This window comes from Otolemur garnettii, unplaced genomic scaffold (assembly GCF_000181295.1).
Source record: "Otolemur garnettii isolate 467f Iridium unplaced genomic scaffold, OtoGar3 scaffold00032, whole genome shotgun sequence".
NCBI lineage: Eukaryota > Metazoa > Chordata > Mammalia > Primates > Galagidae > Otolemur > Otolemur garnettii.
The window spans coordinates 859,198-867,396 of record NW_003852427.1 but is presented as its reverse complement, the minus strand read 5'-3'; the positions used below and the strand labels follow the sequence as shown (position 1 = coordinate 867,396).

The window sequence follows — 8,199 nt, the reverse complement described above, 5'->3', positions numbered from 1 at the left end:
CTGTGATATTCTTATTGTATTAAACACACACACACCAACTATATGCTATTTAACAGGGATACATTTGCATACTGGAGTCAAAATGGTTAGAAGTAGCATTCACCAGAGGCTTCTATCCAGAGGGAGGAGATGTTAGCCTGAAGTGGACTCAGAGAAGTTGAAGGTGGGGAGTTGAGCACAGAGATAAGTAAGTGAGGTGTACACCATCCCTATGGAGACAAGTAGTGAGGCCAAGAAAGAGGAAGAAAGACAAGGGAGATCAGGTATGGAGCGACTAGTCTGAAACTGCCTGTTGCCAAAAGGATAGGAGATCCTCTCCTCCAAATGGGAAGTCCAAGGCAGGCTTTCCACAAGTAAGTAGGGAATAAAAGACCTCTCAGCTCACCCCATGGGAAAGAGCCACTAAATCCCAATCTTCCTCCACCAGGGAGGTCCCACCTCTGAGCCTAGGCCCTATCTTGCCTGGCACAAAAGTAAATAAATATTTTCTCTGCAATCCTGAGCACACAGCTCATTCTTCTCTCTATCCTTGTTGCTTGAAGGTGGGACTGCCCCCTGTATAATCCAGAGTGTTTGGTGAATTCTCTGAGGGGCCAGGGCATTGTGTGGACCACTGAGCTGCAGCATGGAAACAGTTACAGTTCTAACTTTTGCAGAGATAGGAGTGAACTTTTCTGACTCTCTTTTCAACTAGAAAAAAACCTTCTCCAGCCCCCTACCCCTGGAACTCTCAGACAGATCTACCCATTAATTTTTGTTTTCTAGCTACCTGATGATTCTCTGAATTCTATTGTATTGGTGTTGCTTGCACTGCCTGAACGAGTTTAAGTAGAACTCTTGACCAGAGCTGTCTACCTCACAACCCACATGTTAATCATGCTACCTGAGCAAGTTTGACTGGAACTCTCAGCCCTAGAGCCATCCATGGATTCTTGTTCCACTGGCACTCCTGTCTGGGGCTGCAGGTTCACCACTTGTTTGTCTTTGTTTAAGTGGTAGTGGCATTACAGCAGAGAGGGGACAGATTCAGTGGGTCTATCTGTGGATTTCCTTCTTCCAGCTCTTGCCAGCAGGACTCTGGCCACAGGTGTTTGTATATTTGCACAGCAGAAATTCTAGCAAAATACCAAAACTCCTTAGGATTGTGCAGAGGGCAGGCTACATCATGACAGAGTCTGATTGAGCTATCTCACCAAGCTGGCCCTCAGAGTCTCTGAAAATAGCCCTGAAAAGGGACCTCTGTGAGGGTGTAGGAGAAAAACCACATCACAACCCCCCTCCCCCAGTTCATTGGAGAAGGGGTGGTTAGCTCCAGTTTCTGGACCTCCCAATCCAGTCTCACCCCACCAGTTTTAATTACCAAACAGGTTAGTACAATGTTTTCCAAGGGTCTCAAATTAGATTATCTCTCTACAGTTATTCAGGGACAACATATCATTTCAACTAAAAAAGTATAATTGATATATATTTTTAAAAAACTGAAAATACTTATGGGTGGGAACTAGCAGAAGAACTCTGGCAACATGAAAAATCAGAGCAGATGAACTCCCCTAAGAGATTACAAAGGAGATAAAACAGAAAATATCATCCATAGAGAAATTGCTGAAATGTCAGAAATAGAATTCAGAATGTGTTGCCAGACACGGTGACATGCTCCTGTAGTCCCAGCTACTCAGGAGGCTAAGACAGGAGGATTGCTTGAGTCCAGGGGTTCTGGGTTGTAGTGCGCTATGCTGATTGGGTGTCCACACTAAGTTTGACATCAATATAGTGACTTCCTGGGAGCAGGGGGCCACCAGGTTGCCTAAGGAGGGGTGAACCAGCCCAGGTTGGAAACAGAGCAGGTCAAAACTCCTGTGCTAATCAGTAGTGGGATCACACCTGTGAATAGCCACTGTACTCCAGCCTGGGCAACATAACAAAACTCTGTCTCTTAAAAAAAAAAAAAAAGAATTCAGAATGTGGATGGCAAATAAGATGATTGGAATGAGGAAAAGATGAAAATAGAAATCAAAAAAAAAATTCAAAAGTTGTCTCCAGAAATTAATGAATTCAAATACAAAGTCACCAAAGATATGGACATAATAAGGAAAGATATAAAAGAGATTAAGAAATTTAAAAAGGCATTTGAGGCGGTTGGAAACATAGTAGAGACCCTTAGTGATAGAGTTAAACAGAGAGAAGGAGTTTTAGAAATTGAAGACAAGACTTTTGAACTATCTCAAGCATTCAGAGAGGCAGAGAAAAAGGAGAAGAAAAACAGAATATTCCTTGAGAGAATAGATCATTCCAAAAGATCAAACATCCAATAGAATTCCCAAAAGAGAAAAAAATGGTCCTAAACACAGATGCTCTACTCTAAGACATTATGGTGGAGAATTTCCCAAGCACTGTGAGAGACACAGCAATTCAGATAGTAGATAGTTTCCAAACCCCTACATGACTCAGTCCAAACAAAGCATCTCCTAGGCACATTGGAATTGATTTTGCCAAGGTTAATAGGAAGAAAAAATTCCTGAAAGCAGCTAGGCATAAAAAAAGTCTTACTGGCTCGGCACCTGTGGCTCAAGTGGCTAAGGCGCCAGCCACATACACCTAAGGTGGCGGGTTTGAATCCAGCCCGGACCTGCCAAACAACAATAATGGCTGCAACCAAAAAGTAGCCGGGCATTGTGGCAGGCACCTGTGGTCCCAGCTACTTGGGAGGTGGAGGCAAGAGACTTGCTTGAGCCCAGGAGTTGGAGGTTGCTGTGAGCAGTGAAGCCATAGCACTCTACCCAGGGGAACAGCTTGAGGCTCTGTGTCAAAAAAAAAAAAAAAAAGTCTTACCTACAAAGGAAAAAATATCATGATGACAACAGATCTTCTGACCAAAATTTTTCAAGTCATAAGAGGATGGTCATTAACCTTTAACCTTCTTCAACAAACAATTTTCAGCCTAGGATCCTGTATTCCAGTAACTGAGTTTCATTTGTGATGGAAAAATCAAATATTTTACTGACATCCAAATGTTGAGGAAATTTGCCATAACTAGACCAACTCTACAGGAAGTACTCAAACCAATTCTTCAAAATAACCAGCATGATGGTCCACCACCAAAGTAAACTCATCCACAAATTAAAGAATAAAACCTAGCTTCCACAATGGTGAAAGGGATGAAAATAAGCTCTGGATCTCTGAAAAAACAGGATGACCAAAATTCCACCATACCTATCAATTCTCTCAATAAATGTGAATGGCTTAAATTATTCCCTAAAGAGCCACAGGCTGGCTGACTGGATACAAAAGCTCAGGCCAGTTATTTGTTGTCTCCAAGAAATACACCTAACATCAAAAATAAAACCCCTCGGGGCAAAGGGGGTAGAAAACAGTTATCCATGCAAACAGAAATCAGAAAAAAAGTGGGGGTTGCAATCTTATCCAGATAAAATTAGATTTAAAGCAACAAAAATAAGGAAAGACAAGGATGGACATTACATATCTGTCAAGGAAAACATACAACATGAGGGATTTTAATAATTAACACCTTGTCTGAATGCTCCCCAATTTATAAAACAAACCCTAACTGATCTGAACAATATATCTTCCTGCTCTATAATAGTGGGAGATTTTAACACCTCTTTGATAGTCCTGGACAGATCTTCCAAACAGAAACTAAACAAAGAAATAACAGACTTAAACATGACTCTATGACAAATGGACTTAACAGACACATACAGAACATCCTAACAAAACTGAATACACATTCTTCTCATCAGTTCCCAAATTGTCCTCCAAAATTTATCACACCTTAGGACACAGTCTAACCTCAACAAATTTAAAAGAATAGAGATTATTTCTTGTATTTTCTCAGACTATCATGGAATAAAAGTTGAACTCAACAGCAACAGAAATGTTGGTACTCATATAAAGTCATGGAAACAAAATAACCTTATGCTGAACAACAGCTGGGTCAAAGACAAGATTAAGAAGGAAATCATTAGATTTCTGGAACAAAATGATAATGAAGACACAAACTATCAAAACCTGTGCAAAGAGGCAAATCTGTAGCATTAGATGCCTTAATTAAGAAAACAGAAAGAGCAAGTTAACAACCTAATGGGCCATCTCAAGCAACTGGAAAAGGAAGAACAATCCAACCCCAAACCCAGCAGAAGAAAATAAATAACTAAAATAAGAGCAAAATTAAAGGAAATTGAAAAAAAAAGAATTATTCAGAAGATCTGTGAAACGAAAAGTTGGTTCTTTGAAAAGATTAATAAAATTGATAAACCCTTGGCCAGACTAACCATAAACAGAAAAATAAGATCTCTAATAACTTCAATCAGGAATGATAAAGGGTAAGTAACAACAGATACCACAGAAATACAAAAGATTCTCAATGATTACAACAAAAAACTCTATTCCCAGAAATATGAAAATGTAGAAGAAATGTAGCAATACCTGGAACCAACCACCTTTCTAAACTCAACCAGAAAATAATTAGAAGTTCTGAATAGATCTATATCAAGCACTGAAATAGCATCACTATACAAAATCTCCCAAAAAATAAAAGGTCTGGACCAGATGGCTTCATATCAGAATTCTACCAAATCTTCAAAGAGGAACTAGCTCCTATATTGAATAATCTATTCCAAAACATAGAGAAGGAAGGAATCCTTCCCCAACACATTCTATGAAGCAAATATCACTCTGATCCCCAAATTAGGAAAAGACCCAACAGAAAAAGAAAACTATAGACACATATCACTGAAAAAATATTCAATAAGATCTTAGCAAGCAAAATATGGTGACACATTAAAAAAGTTATACATCATAATCAAGTGGGTTTTATCCCAGGGATGCAAGGTTGGTTCAACATACGTAAATCCATAAATATAATTCATCACATAAATAAAATCAAAAACGAAGACAATATTGTTCTTTCAATTGATGCAGAAAAGGCTTTTGATAATATCCAGCATCCTTTCTTGAAGAAAATATGTTTAGGTGGGACATTTCTTAAACTGACACAGGCCATCTACAACAAACCCGCAGCCAACATCATATGAATGGAGTAAAACATAAAGCATTTCCACTCAGACTGAAACTAGACAAGGATGCCCACTGTTACCACTGCTATTCAACATAGGGTTGGAAATCCTAGCCTTTGCAATCAGGCAAGAGAAGGAGATCAAGGGTATTCAAATGGGGATGGAGTTGGTCAAATGTCTGCTCTTTGCAGATGACATGATCTTATACCTGGAAAACCCCAGTAACTCAATTACAAAACTCTTAGAAGTGATCAAGGAATATAGCAGTGTTTCAGGATATGAAATCAATACCCACATATCAGTATCCTTAATATATGTCAGCAACAGTAAAGCCGAGAATAAAATCAAAGACTCTATTTCTTTTACAGGAACACCAAAGAAAATGAAATACCTGGGAATATATCTAACAAAGGATGTGAAATATCTCTATAAAGAGAACTATCAAACCCTGAGAAAAGAAATAGCAGAAGACATTAAGAAAAGGAAGAACATACCAAGTTCGTGGCTAGGAAGAATGAACATTGTTAAAATGTCCATATTATCCAAAGCAATCCACAGATTTAAAGCAATTCCCATCAATGTACTAATGTCATACTTTTAAAAACTTGAAAAAATAGTACTCCATTTCATATGAAATCAGGAAAAAACCTAAATACCCAATATAATTCTTAGAAATAAAAATAAATCTGGAGCCATCATATCACCAGACTTCAGGTTATGCTACAAGTCTATAGTGATCAAAATAGCATGGTACTGGTGCAGACCATCTGATGGCCTGGAGCAGCATCTTAAGTGGTAGCACCCAGTGCAGAATGATGCTGCAGGCAGCAGCAGTCAGAGTCATGGTGCTTCATTGGTCACAGCAGAATGTGTTGCAACAGCAGCAGCAGCAATAGCAGTTGTAGTGCCCTCAGTGGTATAAAACGGTGGAAAGTATTTCAATGATGAAATACTTTAGGAGGGCATAAAAATATATTGATATGACATGCTATAATTGAAATTTATGGTAAAATGAGAAAATAACATTTTGCTAAACTTATAAAACAAGGCAGTAAACATATAATCACTATTGATAAAACTTTATTTTATGTAAGAGTTTTAATATTCTACTTAAAATGTAAAATTCAGATAGTTTAGTTTATTATTAGAAAAATAAACATCTGAAATACTATATCAAACTTCACTGGTAAGTGAGAAAAAATGGTATCAGTGAGATATACTTACATTAATACCTTTTGTATTTTGTATAGACTGTGCCTGTGTTGTGCTTGGAATACAATCCAGAGTTTGAACCAAAGGTTTAGAAAAATTCCTAGGTATTTTTTTTTTTGAGACAGAGCCTCAAGCCTTCCCCCTGGGTAGAGTGCCGTGGCATCATAGCTCACAGCAACGTCCAACTCCTGGGCTCAAGCGAGTCTCCTGCCTCAGACTCCCAAGTAGCTGGGACCACAGGCACCCACCACAATGCCCGGCTATTTTTTGGTTGCAGCTGTCATTGTTGTTTTGGCGGGCCCGGGCTGGATTCGAACCCGCCACCTTAGGTGTATGTGGCCGGCGCCTTAGCCACTTGACCCACAGGCGCCGAGCCAAGTCCTAGGTATTTTATTATGACATTGTATATGTCACCATATTCAATTATCTATGAATTGAGGTGTCAAAAATATAAATCAAGTAAATCTCTTAAATCTTCTCTAAATAGACTTCACATTTATTGGAACACATTAAATCATCAAAGAATTATAATACAACTGAAGAGCTGGAATTGAAATAATAATGGGCATTCTCTAGTGATAGAGCTGCAAAAACTGTTTGAAAATCATATCAAGTGTATGTATTTATTTTAATTGAAGTTATGAATGGGAATAGTTGAACACTTAGGAAATGAGCTCTTTTTAGTAATTTGGCTTTAGTACACAGTATTTCAATATAGTATGTCAATACTTTATAAAAGAGGTTTTAGTTATTAATATGTACCAAGTGATACAACAAATATGAAAAGTGACTGAACAAGGCTGGCGCAGTGGCTCATGCCTATAATCCTGGCACTCTGGGAGGCTAAGGCAGGTGGATTGCCCAAGCTCAGGAGTTCTAGACCAGTCTGAGCAAGAGTGAGACCCTGACTCTAAAAAAAACAATAGCCATGCGTCATGGCAGCTGCCATGGTCCCAGCTACTTGGGAGGCTGAGGCAAGAGAATCTTGAACCCAAGAGTTTGAAGTTGCTGTGAGCTATGATGCCATAGAACTCTACTGAGGACAACAAAGTGAGACTCTGTCTCACCGAAAAAAAAAAAAAAGGGACTGAACATATAAAGCTGAAAAACTGTAAAAACATAGAAGCTGCTAAAAAAAAAAAGAAAGAAGTTACATTATTGGAAGCAAAATAAAATTAAGTCAATTAACATTCTCATAAGCTTTTTATGACTTAGTAATAGAAATATTGACTGTATAAAGCTCCCAGAAGCTATTAAAAGGGCTACCCTATATACTATATATAATTCAAATCGTTTTTTGGGGTTTTTTAAAATTCAAATCTTGAATTACTGTTTTTAGCAGAAGCAGAGAGAAGACTTACTGAACATTGCCATCAATGTGAGGAGAAACCTCTGCTTATGATATTTCACTGTACTGATTATCATTTTAATGGGAAAGTAATTGGAAACGATTATTGTGATTCCTTTTGTCCAGTGTTGGCTAAAATGGTTGTATCACATAGTCAATGACAGGAATATAAAATGAAAAATTATAGTAACCATTAAAAAATACTGGCTCAGCACCTGTAGCTCAACTGCTAGGGCACCAGCCACATATACTGGAGCTGGTAGATTCGAATCCAGCCTGGTCCTGCCCAACAACAATGACAACTACAACCAAAAAATAGCTGGGCATTGTGGCATCCCATTAAATAGGGATAAAGAATCCCTATTTAATGAATGGTGCTGGGAGAATTTGTTTGCCACTTATAGAAGACTGAAACTGAACCCACATTTCTCACTAGTCACAAAAATTGATTCTCGCTGGATAAAAGATATAAATTTAAGACATGAAACAATAAAAATTATAGAAGAGAGTGTGGGGAAAATGCTTCAAAATATTGGCCTGGCTGGCAGCGCCTATAGTTCAGTGGGTAGGGTGTTGGCCACACACTCCAATGCTGGCGGTTTTAAA

General features: G+C 38.4%; 1 pseudogene; it reads left to right on the top strand.

Annotated features, from left to right (window-relative positions):
• Positions 1–211: 211 nt before the first annotated feature.
• The window catches only part of LOC100959537, a 20,395-nt pseudogene continuing 12,407 nt past the window's right edge, over positions 212–8,199 (top strand).